The 16761-nt window shown below is 38.3% G+C and overlaps 1 non-coding gene across 1 annotated transcript; it reads left to right on the top strand.

The window, feature by feature from the left end:
- The first annotated feature begins 12537 nt into the window (after positions 1-12537).
- On the top strand, positions 12538-12700 carry LOC118883905. Its single transcript, XR_005017134.1, has one exon. It is a non-coding gene; the product is annotated as a U1 spliceosomal RNA (small nuclear RNA).
- The last annotated feature ends 4061 nt before the right edge of the window (positions 12701-16761 follow it).

Below are 16761 nucleotides of genomic sequence, written 5' to 3'. Positions count from 1 at the left end.
TGTGGAGTGTCCTCAAGGCCCCTCAATCCTATTTTCACCAAAACAGATTGCTTTATACTAGTTTTATTATTTTACTGCCCCCAGAAAAGGTTTCCTCGGAGCTTCCCTGGTGGTGCAGTGGTTAAAAGTCCGCCTGCCAATGCGGGGGACATGGGTTCGGGCCCTGGTCCGGGAAGATCCCACATGCTGCGGAGCAACTAGGCCCATGCGCCACAACTACTGAGCCTGCTTGCACTCTAGAGCCTGTGAGCCACAACTACTGAGCCTGCATGCCACAACTACTGAAACCCGTGTGCCTAGAGCCTATGCTCTGCAACAAGAGAAGCCACTGCAATGAGAAGCCCGTGCACTGCAACAAAGAGTAGCCCCCGCTCGCCACAACTAGAGGAAGCCCGTGCACAGCAACGAAGACCCAATGCAGCCAAAAATAAATAAATAAATTTATAAACAAACAAAAAAAGGTTTCCTTGGGACCTAGGACTTATCAAGCACTTTCTTCTCAACAATCTTGAAGGAGTCCCTATTGGTCCCTGCTGGTTCCCTGGACTATCATACCCAGCTCTGGCCCTTGCCAGATTTGAGGTTCTTCTGTAATTCTCTCCTTAAACAGCTTAGTTTTCCCCTCAGGTTGTGGTGCTTCCCATTGTTACATGTTAACCTTACATGTTAAATGTAATATGTATTGCATATTACATTGCCTGTCATTACATACTAAATTCCACTGATTTCCCCCACTTTAGTAGTTAGCCCTGACAATCTCAGAATGAGGGGAAAGGAAGAGGTAATCTTTTAAATATTTCTTTTGTAAGCGCTGTTAGTCTCTTTTTTCCACGAAGAACAGAGCTTTATTCTGTTTTCCCCCAAACATATAAGCAATACATATTCATTGTGAAAAATCTGAACAATACATAAAATTATAAAGAAGAAAATAAAAATTAAAATCCCTGCTCTCTAAGCTCACCACCATTAAAAATTTATTATCCTTATTTCTGTCCTCTCTTTATGAAAACACACAGGAAGAATCTTATAATTTTAACTAAATGGGGGAAACACCATAATATTATTTTATCAAGGATAATTTTTTTTTTCTCTTCCTTCCCCCACCATTTAACAGGTAATACACATACTCTCTCTCTGTATCCTACAAATACAGACATATACAGATTTTTAAAAATTTGTTATCAATCAAATATATATACTCGAATATATATATATGTGTGTGTATGCATATAGTCATTAAAAATATGCGTTAAATCTATTCAAATTGCCTGGATGATTTATGTAATTAGTTGTTAAGGGGCAAATCCATATTGAGGGCATATATATTATATTGATTGATTAATATCTCTCTATATATGTATAAACATATATAAATATATAATATATATCCTCAATATTCCAAATTCATATACATGCACATATATAAGGTTAATAGATAGATAATCTATATAAATACAAATATATATATATATATATATATATATATATATATATATATATATATATATATATATATATGCTGTATCTCCCACACACAGTTCATGGAATGGATATAATGGTGATCAACAATCTCCTATTGGTAAACAAAGACTGTGCTTTTGATTTCTTTGCCAGTTAAAAGTTTAACTGGTAAATTTGGGGGGATCGATGCCAAGAAATATGATTACTGAACAATGGATACAATCTTTTTCTTTTACGTTGTAAAAGATGCTGCTTTTTTGTTCTTCGAAAACACAACAGTGAACATTTCTACCAGCTATGTGTAATGTTAACTCTTTTTTCTTGCATTCCCACTAACAGTAGACATAATAACTCTTTTTAGTTTTGTCCAGTTATGGATATAAAGTGCTATATTAAAGGTAGTTTTATTTGTATTCTTTTGTTTAATTAAGGTAGTCTTGGTAACTTTTCATGCATTTAGTTATTTCATGTGTACCTTTTGTGAACTGTTTATTCATATGGAGTGCCCATTTTTTATTAGATATTTTGTCTTTTAGTTATTCATTTGAAAAACTTTATATTTCAATAATAAAGAATATATTGCAATTTTATTTAGAATAATAATGTAAAATGTGTCTACTGACTTAATTCTTGATGTCTCTTTTTTTATTTTATGATTTATTTATAAGTTTTGGATTTCCTGTTCTATTTAAAAGAAAATCTTTCCTGGCGTATTATTGTTAATATAATATATCATATATATTACATTAAAATTGTTAAGTTTTTATTGTTTCATTTTTTAGAGCTAAAACATTAATCCATCACCATTTTTGTTTACCATATGAGGTAGAGATCCAAGTGTATTTTCTTCTGGATGGATAGCCAATTGAGCCAGAACTGTTTATTGAATAAACCTACCTTCTCTCTCTCTGTTGTAAAAATCACCTTTATCATCCATAAATTCCCATTTTAAAGGAAATATATGTCTTATTTTACTTATGTATTTATCTTTATCTAAATACCATACTATTTGGATTGGCATGGCTTTATTATATTTTAGTGTCTATGAAACAAGTCTCACTAGATTTCTTTTGATAATATTCTTGCTGATTTTAAGCGGCATCCTTTCATATAAACTTTGAGATTATTTTACCTAATTCCAAAAAAACGTGTTCTAATTCATATTTCAGTTAATGTGTGTATATAAATGTTGAAGAGCTGACATTTTTACAATGTTCAAAATTCCCAACTAGGAACACAGTTTTTCTTTCCATTCATTCAGATCTAATTTTATGGCCTCAGTAAGATTTTATAGTTTTCTTCATATATGTCTTATACATTTTGGTAATTTTCTTCCTGAAGTATTTAGAGCTTTTGTCACTCTTACTCCATGTTTATTTCTAGCCTGTTATATTTTTTATTTTAAAAAAAGAGATTGATTTTGTAGCCAGCTCACTCATCAACTACCGTATTAATTCTAGGAGGTGTGCATGTCTTAAATAGTCTCTTGAGTTTTATAGGTATGTAAAAATGTCATCAGAAATAGATAATTTTATCTCATCCATTCATTCATTCATTCTCACTTATTGATTGGATTCATACCCTGTGCCAAGCATTTTTCTAGGTGCTTGGAATCTATCAGTGAATGAATGGCGCAGGATTCTTGCTTCGTGGAGTTTATATCCTAGCAGGGCTAACTACAAACAAAAAAGGGAAAACAATGACATTAGAGCAAAGTTTTTGGGCTGAGGGCAAACCTGGTTTGCTCCAGGAGGAGCAAGGGTGTGAGAGTAGCTGAGTGGAGTAGGGAATGGGGTTGGGGAATAGTAGAGAAGGAGGTCAGAGATATAATGAAGTAGTCGGGTATGAGTAGGGTAGGTCATGTCCAACCTATTAGACCACTGTAAGGAATTTGCCTATTCTTTCCGTAGAAAGAGAGAAATAGGGAGCCACTGAAGTGTTGTTTGGTTTTGTTTTTCTCTGGACATAAACTTGTTTTTTAAACTTTCATTAAGAGTAACCAAACAGAACTTGAGTTCAAACAGGGAATGTTTACAAGCTCCAACTCATAATCGATATAAATGCATTTTGCTTTTATCCAAAGATAAAAATGTAAGGTTCATTCCGTCTCTTCACTTCTTTCTCAGGTTGATTTGATTTTGCATCTTTGCACATATTTGCCACACACACCAATGTTGGAACAGTTTGGAGAACATATCTTGAATTGAGATAAAGGTGGCAAGCCTTGGTAGACTGGCACAGAGCAGTCACTGGATGTGTGCCCCACCCCACAAAACATTGTAAGCAATCCCTAGGGGGAAATTCCCGGGAGAGACTCAGCCGAGAGCAGCCAACACTCCTGGCAGCTGTAGGAATGAGTGCCTTAACCTTGAAGGGGGAACCTGGGTGGTATGCCACAGCCAGCACCCACACGTGGGAAAGATGAAATTGACCACAGGCTTCCAAAGCTTGGAGGTCATCTGCCATCTTCATATGAGCATTTCGGGCAGAGGGCTAGCCAGCTTGGGTTGTGGTGAGAGTAAATGGTGGAAAGAGGCTGAAGAACCACAAGTGTGTTACAGCCACTCTAACGTATTCTGGTGCAAAGATGAAACGCTGTGGTGTTGGAGAAGGGAGTGTGGTCAGGAAAAGTGATGCTCTGTCTGTATGCCAATGGTCCTGATGCTAGAGGGGCAGGACGATCATGACGATGTAAGGCTGAGGTTTAGAACCGCTAGAGCAATATCCCTGAGGATTTTTGTTATTTTTATTTCTTATCAGGGTAGAGTTGCTTCACAGTGTTGTGTTAGCTTCAGGTGTTCAGCAAAGTGAATCAGTTATACGTATACATATGTCCACTCTTTTTTAGATTCTTACAGTGTTTAAACTATTATTATTTCATGTCATATTGCATTTGCAAGAACTACAAAAATAGTGAATATTGATGGAGTTAATGGACATCTCATCTTGTGCTTGATTTTAAGAGAAACAGCTTCAGAGTTTCATTATTTGAGAATTATGTTTATGAGTAGATTTTTATCAATACTGATTCATTGCCTAGTTTCTAATATTTTTCTTAACTATAATCATAATAGCTACCAAATTTTATCAAATTCCTTTCCAGCATCTGGTCCTATGTTCTTACGCTACCTCCTTCCTGCCCCCAACATGCAGCTCTGTAGTGGAGGGGTTAAGAACAGGACTGAGAAGCAATACTTCCCAGATGAGGTTTCCAGCCCTACCACTTACTCTGTGTGATCATGGAAGTTTAATTTCTCTTCTTAATGCCTTAGGTTTCTTATCTTCAAAATTCAATATCATAATTGTGATTATGATAACCAAACAGGATTACATGAGAGAGGAATTGTGTTAATACATGTAAATCATTTAGCAGATTGTCTGGTGCAGAGTTCATGCTGAACTCACACTGGCCTTAAACATTTTTATTATTCCCATATTAAGAGATTTCCTAATAGAGTATCTTTGGAATAAACCCTGCCAGGTCATAGTGCATGATCTTATTAGTTCATATAAAAATTGTGGCCTCCCAAATAATAAAGAAGATTGATCTATAGTTTTTGTAATTATTGCCATTGTTCCTTTTTTCAGAATTTTGCAGGATTTATTATTAAGGTTATGCTGGCTTAAGAGTTGCATGGTTGAGCTTTTCATTTTTCTTGTATTGTCAGAAGTTTCTAAACAGCATTGGGAATAAGTGTTCTTTAGAGATCACATAGAACTCTGCAAAGCCATCTGGTCCTCATCTCTTTTTTTAAGGGTATATCTTTCATCACTTTTCCAATCCTTTTTTGGTAATTAATCTGTTCAGATTTTCTCTTTCTTCCAAAGTAGTTTTGGCAGTTTGTATTTTGATTGGAAGATATCCATTTCTCCAGGTTTTGTTTACATGTTTATTTATTTGTTATAGATTTACACATATTATTAACTTGTAATTCTTAAACATCTCCTTCATATGTGTTTAAACCTCCCGTTTCATTTTGAACCATGAATATTTTACCTTGTTTCTTTTCTCCTTAATCAGCCTCATAAGGCACTTATTTATATTATTAATCTTTTCAAAGAATCAGATTTTTGATATTTATTCTAAAACATACGTATTTTATACATATTTCGTTAATTTCAGTTTTTACTTGAATAAGTCTTTCTTCATTCAGAGTATTTGGTTTGTTATCAGTCCTGATTTCTGAAGAAGAGACTTAATTTCTTTTATATTTTGTCTTCCTTCTTACAAAGCAATGCCCTTACAGGCTCTGTATTTTTCTCTGTATGTTGATTTTGTTGTGCCTCCCTGGGTTTTGATATAAAGTTCTCTCCCTTTCCTGGTTTTTTAGATAGTCTGTAATTTCAGTGGCAATCACCAGGTTTTTTAAAACTCTAAGCAGTTAATAATTTGGGGTGCTCTTTTTTATTAATTATTTATAGTCATTATGATTTTGATCACAGCATGTAGTCTGTCAAATTTCTATTTTTGAATTTCTTAAGCTTTTTCATAGTCATGAATATGATCACTTTTTGAAAATGTTTGTTAGACATATGTAAAAATGTATAATATATATTCAAAGAACATAGGGAAATATATATACACACATATTATTTATAAATATGTATACAACATGTGAATTAATTCCAGTATATGTAGCACTAATGTTGCTACTTTGGCTTTCTTATTGTGTGCCTGTTATATGTTTATACATCTTTTCTATTTTCAGTTTTCTCTATTACTTTGTCTTAAATTCATTTTTGTCAAGAAGATGGAGATGGGTTTTATTTTTAAACAAGTTTGGCAGCCTTTGTCATTCACATGTAGTATAACAACTATACATGATTTATTCCTTTCACATTCTTTGTATTTATTATTTATTGCATATTGTTATTTCCAGGTTTTTCTTTTATTTCTTGTTGCTGGTCTCTTCTAGTTACTACACATCCTTATTTTTCCACTCTGTTAGTTTAGAATTTATGTTGTCCTTTTTGATACCACTACCAATTACCTCCCCTCTCTTGAAGCTCAGAATCACTATTCTTCTATCATTGCATTAAAATAAGATATCAGTTTTTACTCCTGTGCAAGATTCTTTAACTCACCTGCCCATTGCTAATTTCTTACCCCAATGTCATAAGAATTTAGAAATACTTTTACTTCTGCCTTCTGGTCTATCACACATCTTCAGGGTTTTATTCACAGAAGGAGTTTGGTTCTTCCAGTTTTAAACATTTTGTCTTATAGAATGTGACTTCTATTTCAGGAATTGGTCTTTGGGATGTATGCTGTGCATTCCAAGACTTTGATGATTATGTATCTCTATCTCTACTTCTATCTTTATTTGCTTCTCACCATTCCCTCCCATCTTCTCCTGTCTTGGGATCTCTTGTTATATTCATTTCTTCTTTGATTAGAGTCCATACTTCAGTATTTTCTTCAGTGAGGTGTAAGTGATACATTCCCTGAATCCTTACATACCTGCAAACATCTTTCACACCAACAGATAAATATCATATTGGTTAGAGGTAGAAATCTTGGGTCAAAACTCATTCTCTTAGCGGTCTCAGAGTGCTATTCCATTATCTTCTACTTTGGGGCTGTGGATGAAAAGTTCCATGCCAGTTTGATCCTTTTTAATCTTTGCAAATTATTGTTCTTTCTGTATGGAAACTTTAAATGTTTTCTCTTTATCCCCGAGATTCAAAAACAAAGTACATTCTCAGACTTTGGCTTGGTGTGTGTCTTTTCTAATATCAATCTTGCCTAGAATTGGGTGAAGCTTTCTGGATTCAGACTCCAATCTTTCATTAACTCAATGCATTTTTAATGTACTAACTGTTTTATTATAGCCCTTTCTCCATCTGTTATTATCTTGTTCACCTGTTAGCACAATGTTAATGAATGAACAGTGTGTACTAGGTGTGTGTTAAGGTGTCCTTAAACGCAAACACTAATAAAACAAAGTTTTATTAGGTATTGATAGGTTAATGAAAATACTGTGGCCAGAGGCTCATGGAAACCTGACCCTAAGCAGCAGCATTTCAGTATTTGCTAATTCAGTGTTTGCATCTTTGTCTAGAAAATAACTACCACGAATAATGAGAACTGACAGTATCTGGTTCTATGAAGTCTTTTATTTTTTTCATGCTGTGACATAACCTTAAGTGTTATAATTTTGTTTGTTTAAGTTGCCTGATTTTCCAGCATTTTCTCTCTCTGGCTGTTAGATCCGTCTTGAGTAGATTGCAAATTTCCATTGCCCATTCAGTGGGGCTACCAGGGTATCTTAGCATCAATCCCCAAAGATGAGATAGGCACCTTGGCCTCTATCCTACAGACTAAATTTACAAGACTCAGCTAAACAGATGACTCCAGCCCATCTCTTCAGTTCCTATAAAGCTGCTCTGAAATCAAGGTCAACAGGTTTTTCTAGGAATGCTTTTTCCAGCCCCTGAAACTTTTGGAGACCCCAAATCTCTACAAGTGCTGCCATGTCCTACTCCTCACCCCAGGATTCTCTCTATTCATTTCCAGTCTCTCATTTGACCTAGGGAGCAGAACTCCTTCAGCAGAATTTTAGGTCTGGATTTTGGCATGTCCCAAAGATTTGCTTACCTTCACCAGGTTTCACGTGTCTACTGACTCCAAATTCATAGAGGTGGTTGGCAGGGGGAGTTGAGAAGTGGATGCAGAGATGTGATAAAGTAGTCTTCCTTCAAGAACTGTATTCTGGAATATATTATACACCAGTGAATGCCACCAGATTCGATGAACACTGTCTTTCTCTACAGACACATTATTTGGAAGTCTGGAATTTGAACTAAATGGGAACGTCTTTTCTACTCCACATGTTGTCACAGGAGACGTCCATCTCTCAGTGGCTATCGTTTCTGACACTGCTGCTTACAACGCATAGGCAGATTGGTTTATCTCTTTTTTATTTATTGGCAAGTTTCTTCCATCGCATGGGAGCAGCTGAATTCTGTAATGATGAGAATTGAAGGGAAAGAATTTCCATAAATGCCATATGTTTTACCAACACTGTTTCAGATGAGGCTCATGCATGAGTTTTTGATTTTGCATTTGCGATAACAATTCTGTTATTGTACAGTCTATTATTTCCAGAATGAGGAAAATGAAGAGACATTTTCTGGTCCACTGATTCTCGTTAGCACACCAAAAATCAACAGCCTCTCCTGCTACACATACATTGCATTCAGGATGACCAGCTTCAAGCAGTTTCTGTTACCAGTTTTTATATCCATTTGGGTATATCAGTTTTAACTGGTGTCAATGTGGGCACACTTCACCACCTGTTTGTTAGCATGTTTTTATTCATGAAGGACTTTAAAGAATGTTTGTTTCACTTAAACATAGTGCTTATAACTCATTACTTTTGTAACATTTTTGCTGATTAACTGTAGGTGGCCCTTATTTCAGTATCATTTTTTCTTTTAACACTTATGCCCCATTTTGAACATTTTAGAAGCATCATTACATGTCTGCTAAATCTGATTTTTGTTAAATATTCATGATTTCTGTTGAAGTGTGCTCTGTTGGATAAATATTTGATACTGTAACAAAGCACTGGATTTAAAAGCAAAAAGTTTAGGTTTAAATCTTTCTCCTGCTGGAAAGTTAGTTTATTCTTTATTTGTGTGACTGAATGTGTTCTTTAACCTCTATGAACTTTGATCTTCTCCCCTTTAAATGGAGATAAGAATACCAATCTTAGAGAGTTCTCACACTGAGTTAGGTGTGTGAAAGTGGCAGACTCATGATAAATACTCATGGAAGTACTAGTTGAATTTGAAAGCCTGAGGAAAAGTCTTATATATATAATGAGTAATATCAACACATTTTCATGGAAAAATTTTAATCTGCCTGAGTCAGTGAGCAAATACTTTGAACCCTTTAAAGAAACCCAGTTTAGGGGTTTCCCTGGTGGTGCAGTGGTTAAGAATTCGCCTGCCAATGCAGGGGACACGGGTTCGAGCCCTGGTCCAGGAAGATCCTACATGCCGCAGAGCAACTAAGCCCGTGCGCCGCAACTACTGAGCCTACGCTCTAGAGCCCGCGAGCCACAAGTACTGAGCCAGCGTGCCACAACTACTGAAGCCCACGTGCCTAGAGCCCGTGCTCCACTACAAGAGAAGCCACCGCAATGAGAAGCCCACACACCACAACGAAGAGTAGCTTCCACACGCCATGACTGGAGAAAACCCGCACAGCAACAAAGATCTAACGCAGCCAAAAATAAATAAATAAATTTATAAAAAGAAAGAAAGAATCCCAGACATCACCAGTTTTATCCATTATATTATGTCTGACTTATCCCTGTTTCAGAAAGATTTCTTAATCCATTTTCCTATTCCTTCTCTGTGTTTACTCTAAGTAATACAGTAACTGCTCTTTAAAATAATCCTAGAATTCAGAATTTTGACTAAATTACATTTCCCTTTGCCTCAAATTGGGGATATCTGACTATATTAAAATTCCTTTTTCTTAATGGCATAAAAAAGGCAACTGAGAATCAGAAGACTAGGGAAAATATTTCAATACTATATAAGAAAGGATTAATGAAATATATATACATATAAAGATATATATGTGTGTGTATATATACATATATATATATATAAAATACATACACACAACTGGCAAATGCCGAAATAGAAAAAATGGTTAAAACAGCAATAGTACTATGCTTTGTGTAAGTCTCAGCCTGTCGATAACCAACATTTTGGCGGGGCCAGCCCTTGGGGTTCTTATTATGATTGCAAGATGAGCTTAGCAATAACCATCAGTAAACTCAGGGGAGAAGAAAGAGGTTTATTACATAAATGTCCTGGAAATTGCATGGCACACCTGGGGCCACACAGCAAGGTCGAGGGGAGAGAGAGAGACAGAGAGAGAGGTGACAAGGGCCTGGGGTTCTGCTTTTTTGGGGTTGAGGCTGGGGGCCTAAGGTTTCAGGGATTAAATTTTATTGGTTAATTTAAAACATTAAAATGAGGCTTTAAAGCATGGGAAGAGAAAAAAACAAGGCCCCCCATGATCCTTTATGGAAATCAACCAAGATCTGTAAAACAAGGTAGGGGAGAGGTTGGATCTTTATCTAGTTGTGTGACTGGCAGTGTGCTTATTGGAGAAAAGCCATCTTTGAAGTGGATGCCTCGGCTTAACTTAAGTCAGGCGCTTTCATTAAAAAGAAAAGCAAAGGAGAAACCAGCCATCAGGGTTTACACTACATGCTAGCTGGAGACAGATGACATACCCAAACAGTAACTGAAGAGAGCTTAATGATGGGACTGTTAGGGTGGGCAGGGTTAAGAAACCTCAACGATGGAGAATCTTCCGGGGAAACAACAGCAGAATCCTTTGCCCTGCAAGGTCCAAGGGGGCACGAGAGGGAGCAGTGCTACCAGAACCTGCTTGTGAAAGAGGAGCTCCAAGACAAGCACTGTGGCCACAGGCAGAGAAACACGGCCACTGCCAAAACCTCAGCCTGACTTGGTGGAGGGGCGCAAGGGGAATCTCTGGCCCTTGGACACCCTTCAGGGGTGACCATTAAACCAAATCCAGCAGGATCCCGGAGTGTAAGAGAGCCCAGGAGAAGCTCTCCTCTGGGACATGAAGCAGAGCAGAGCGGGGATGGAGCTGAAGGGTACAAAGAGGACCACCAGCAGAGCAGATGAGCACCAATGGCTTATGAAGATGGAAAAATGTCCAATATTGCTAAGCTGGCAATGTGTGAATGAATGATGATATTTGTCGGGGGGCGGAAAAAGTGCTCTAACACGTTACTATATTGCTGGTAAGAGAATGAATTGATTTGACTTTTCTGGGAAGCTATTTAGCAGTATATGGAAGAGATCTTAAAAATTTACATTCCCTTAGACTTAAATGTATGCTAGAGAAATTTCTCCCCCCCAAAATAATTGAAACATAGTCTAAGAACATAATTGTACAGGTTCACAAAAAAATGGCTATATAGGAAAGTTTATCACATCAACTATTCATAGTAAAATTTGGAAGATATCTAAGTGTACGGAAATGGGGATTGGCTAAATTACCATATAAATGTATGTTATATGTATATACATATTTTTAATAGCGGCGTAATATTGCAAACATTAAGAGGCATATTACAAATCAACACTTATTGCCGTAGAAGGAGACTCACAGTATCCTGCCAAATGTAAAGGGCAGATTGGCACACTCGTCCTACTTTGCCGATAAGTTGGACTCATAGGTAAAGGGATTTCTCAAGGCCACACAGTCAGAGAAAAACCCAGGGTACTAGCCAAACCTGAGCAATACCGGGGGCCATGTGCTTTCCATTCTCCAAGTTCTTTGTGATCCATCTTTAGGAAACAGGCCATGCCTAAGACTGCCTGGAAATTATACAAGGGTCTCTTGAATGGGTGGGCGGGGTCTGTGGAGTCTGCTTAGCATCTGATTCTAGTCTCAGTTTGTTTCTTAATCTGTCTCAAGCTATGACCAAGTTCTGGAAACTTATAGATCCCATCATCCTGAAAGCACATTAAAAGCAAGAGAAGTGGGGCTTCCCTGGTGGCACAGTCGTTGAGAATCTGCCTGCCAATGCAGGGGACACGGATTCGAGCTCTGGTCTGGGAAGATCCCACATGCCATGGAGCAACTAGGCCCGTGAGCCACAACTGCTGAGCCTGCGCGTCTGGAGCCTGTGCTCCGCAACAAGAGAGGTCGCGATAGTGAGAGGCCCGCGCACCGCGATGAAGAGTGGCTCCCGCTCGCCGCAACTAGAGAAAGCCCTTGCACAGAAACGAAGACCCAACACAGCCAAAAATAAATGAATAAATAAATAAATAATAAAAAATAAAGGGGGGAAAAAAAAAAGCAAGAGGAGCAGGAGAGAATTTAGGGAGGGGAAGAGGGAGAGAAAAAGGGGAAGGAAGAAAGGAGGAGAGAGGTTCTCATAGGAGAAGAGAATCACTCCACACCAAGAGATCCTTCAGTACCCACCATGTTCCAGCCCTGGCTGGGGGCACTGGTGACTGAAACTGACAAGCCCTGGCCCCATAGAGCTTGTAGCTGAGTGAAGTAAACCCATAATAAAAGTGTAATTAAGATACCATGATCACGAAGGTGGTTTTCCCAGGACGAGGCTTATCCATTGCACTCCGGATGTGCTGACCCCTGCGATTTCCCCAAATGTGGGAAACTCGACACATAATTTGTGGTAGTGGGGGACTGCGTTCGCGCTCGCCCCTGATACGAAGTGTTAAAAAAACAAAAAGTGTAATTACTGCGTTCGTTTGCTAGGAATACAGCACCACGAACTGAGTGGCTTAAACAACGACATGTATTGTCTCACAGTTCTGGAGGCTGGAAGCCCGAGATCAAGGCGTTAGCAGTCTTTCTTCTCGTGCCTCTTTTAGCTTCTGGTGTCTTGCTGTCAATCCTTGATGTTCTTTGGCTTGTGGAAGGATCACCTTGATCTCTGCTTTCATCTTCATGTGGCTTTATCCCTGCGTCTAGGTCCAAATTTCCCCTCCTTATAAGGACACCGGCCATATTGTATTAGGGTCCACCCTAATGACCTCATTTTAACCTGATTACCTCTGTAAAGACTTTATCTCCAAATAAGATCATATTCTGAGGTACTGGAGGTGAGGGCTTCAACATGTAAACCTGTGGGTGAGGAGAGACCCAATTCAACTCATAACAATGAAAAATTGAGAGCATTGGTGGGAACTACTTAAAGCGTGATTTGTAAAGGCCTCCCTGAGGAGATGACATCAAAGCAAGCCTCGAAGGAGGAAATCAAGGCAGCTTCAGGAAGAGAAGAGCATTTTAGGCAGAAGGGAGAACGTCTGTGAAGGAGACAGGAGTCAGGAAAGACCTCGGCATGTTCTGGAAATCTTGAAAACAGGCAGGTGGGCTGGACCAGAGAGAGAACAGGAGAATGTGGCCAGGGTGAGATTCCAGTGTTAGGTAGGGCCAGACCATTCGGAACCTCTGAGGCCGTGATGAGGCGTTTACATTTTATTCGAAGTGCAGTAGGACCTTAAACACAAGGCTCCGGTGCCCTCACCTGACTAACCCAGCCGTCCTTCCACTCTTACCTGGGGCCGCGATGTTGCTGGTGCTGTAATGCACAGCCCCTGCCATGCTTCATCGCCATCGCCTGCACACACGCTTCATGCTCTGACTTGCGTTTCATCAGTGAACACAGGATGTGACCTTATTCATCTGGCTCTCAATTGTATCTCTAAGCCTGTTTGCTGGCCTGAAGGAAACATTTAGTAGATTTGTACTAACTAAATTAAAAGGCACTTTCTCGCCCTGGCTCTGGCACTATCGATCATTTTCCTTCCCAAGCCTCCATTTCCAAAACCATTGAATAAAAGGGCTCAGTAGTGGCCAAGAGTTTAAATTCTAGATTCAGATTATTTGATACACACCCCAGCTCAGCCGCTTATTAAGTATGAGGTGTCATCAAGTTCCTCGACCTTTCTATGTGTCACCTGGCTCATCAATGAAACGGGGATGCGAATAGTACCTAACTCACAAGACTGTTGAGGAGATTAGATGAATTAATACAGACAAATCCCTTAGACAGTGTCTTGTACATAGTTAAGTGCTAGTAATCATCATCATTATTAAGGTCATTTTTATTGGAAGTTGAGTAGATTCATCTAAACTAGGGTGTGTTCATAAGTGGCCAACATAGAATGACTTAATAAGATACAACTTCTAATTGTACAGATCAAATTGTACATGAAACACACACTCACCACACACACCCACCACATTCCCAATAGACCCTCTTTCCTCCCAGTAGGAGAGCTTTGCAACTCAAGGTCCCCATGGACTCCTTCCCATACCTGTGGGTCTGCCCTGTGGATGTTTGTGCTCTCAGTGACAGACAGCAGGTACTTGTCCCTGTAGCTACTGTGGGTAATTGCTTCATAATTTACCAGTGCTATTTATTAGTGAAAATATATCTTTTGGAAATATAACTTTTACCCTGTTTCTTTTTAAATAAATATTGAGTGTGAATGTGTGAAGCTTAAGAACTGAAAGTTATAAAACAAAGCTTTGTTCTGATAACCCATATGTTCAATAAACATGTATTGAAGACGTAGTGAATGATGGATGTTGAACTCAAGGCTTTAACATTCACCATCACTGAGTAGCTGTCAGTCTCTGCCTATGTATCTATATTTATTTTCTACTTGCATATCTATCTATCTATCTATCTATCTATCTATCTATCTATCTATCTATCTATCTATCTATCATCTATCTATCTCTATCTATCCCCTGCCTCATTCAACAAATGATCGAGGTGGATTAATATTTATCTTATTTAGCCTTAAAACCCTCTGGTGAAGAAAGTACTATTATTATCCTTTTCACATATGAAAAAACAAAACAAACCTGGACATTAACTTTCATTTTTCACTTCTCATTAAAATATTTATAAAATTTAGAACCAGACACTGCATAGTAATTTTGATAAATTTCTTTCTTGAAGTCTTCATGTTTATTTCTGAACTTTTATGCAAAATCCTTACCCTAAAACAGCCAGAATATGATTCGTGATGGAGCTCTGCCTATTTGGCTGGTGTAGATCGCCAACATCCTGTTATCAACCGTCATGTGACTTGACAGGTTTGAATAATAGGAGGCTACGTCCAAAAGAATGGAAATTATATTGGAGACGGTGTCTCCCATTCTCACTTTGCTAAAATCCTAATGATTACACATATCGTTTTGGAGCCCTGGACCCAGGTCCACTGGGAACAATAAATGAATTTCTGAGGCTGTAAATGAAAACTGAAGGATGTGAGTTTGAAACAAGTCCCCAAAAGAGGGGCTGCAGACTCCAATTTGTGCACCTGGCACTGCTTATGAAATTGCATTTCCATTTTTCATTGTTATGCCTTGAAACAGCCCAGTGCTTACCAATTGTGTCTCTTACACAGACTCTGCAATGGAACATCGAGCCTCCGTCTACATTTTGCTTGACTGAGGCAGTAACTAAAGGCTGTACTTGGAGGCTGGAAGGATCTTCTATGGGTCAAATTAGGTTTATTGTTAGCATAATATTAAACATGATCTTGCGGACTCCACTACGTAAAGAAAAACCAATGACCACCCATTTGCAAATCTGGGGAGATGCTGGCCAAGAATGACCAAGATCATGTGTGTCAAAGTGCTTTCTGAAACGTGATTCATCATGGTGTAGTAGGGACTTTCAAAGATGCTGTTAAAACCATAGCTTCAGAAAGGCACAGATTCTGTTTTAACTCAGCCACTCCCACTCTGAAATTGTCCCTTTGTTAAGCTTTCTTTGGTTAAATCCCTTGGGTGTCACTCCCTGCTGGGACACTGATGAATGTGAAGTTCACGTCCACATGGGTGTGGGATGACCATGACCGCATGGACAATGAGGGCTGTCCTCTTTTCCTCCACTTCCTGTGTAAGTTACTGCAGGACCAGGGTGAAGGCATGCTTAGATCACCAGGCTGGAGGTCAAGGATGCCCTCTCCAGTGGATGAAAGTGCATTGCTTTTTAGCAATGTGACACTGATATCATCAATGCAGTAGAGAATGGTCCACAGAGGACTGAGATTTTCCAGTCTCCACCCTGCATGGCAGTTTGCAACTAAAATGGGCTCCTTGGACAGAGTAAATCCCAGGGTCTTGAATTTGTCATGAGGTCAGTGAACCCACAGAGGAGAAATTTAAGGACTTTCCCTTGATAGAAGAAATCAAATGTCAAACCCTTATCTCAAAGAGTAAAATAGATTTTTTTTTGAAGGGCCTTATATTAAACCCTCAGATTAAGGCATGCTCATGGGGGTTTTGTTGACCATAGAATCTTTTTGTCAAGAAACATCCATTCATATGTCTGAAACCTATTTTTCCTTGAATTAGCTTTGTGAAATTCCTAATTCTTGTTTGTCTTGTTCCTGCTATCATTAAGTGACCCACATCACTTAACCACTTTGAATGTCCCTCCCTTCCTTCCTGTAATAAGATTTTATTGATCTCCTTCAGTTAAGCAGGAACTCTGCCAAGAGGAATAGATAAAAGAATACAACCCATTTCCTGCAGTCAAGAAGAAAAGGAGTTTAAAATTCTTTTAATACCATTTCTATAGTTAAGTACTTTATGTACAATCTCCCAAATATTCTTCCCAACTATGCAAAGTCAGTAGAGTTATTTCTGATTTTGAAAGAAGAGAAAATTGAAGATAAGAAAATTAATTAGTGTACCTAATTCGTGTGGCCAGTAAAGGTAGATAGAGGGCCACACCCATG

The sequence above is a fragment of the Balaenoptera musculus genome, chromosome 17 (genome assembly GCF_009873245.2).
Source record: "Balaenoptera musculus isolate JJ_BM4_2016_0621 chromosome 17, mBalMus1.pri.v3, whole genome shotgun sequence".
In the NCBI taxonomy this organism is placed as follows: domain Eukaryota; kingdom Metazoa; phylum Chordata; class Mammalia; order Artiodactyla; family Balaenopteridae; genus Balaenoptera; species Balaenoptera musculus.
The sequence above is the reverse complement of the archived record's forward strand: the minus strand, read 5'-3'. Positions and strand labels throughout refer to the sequence as shown.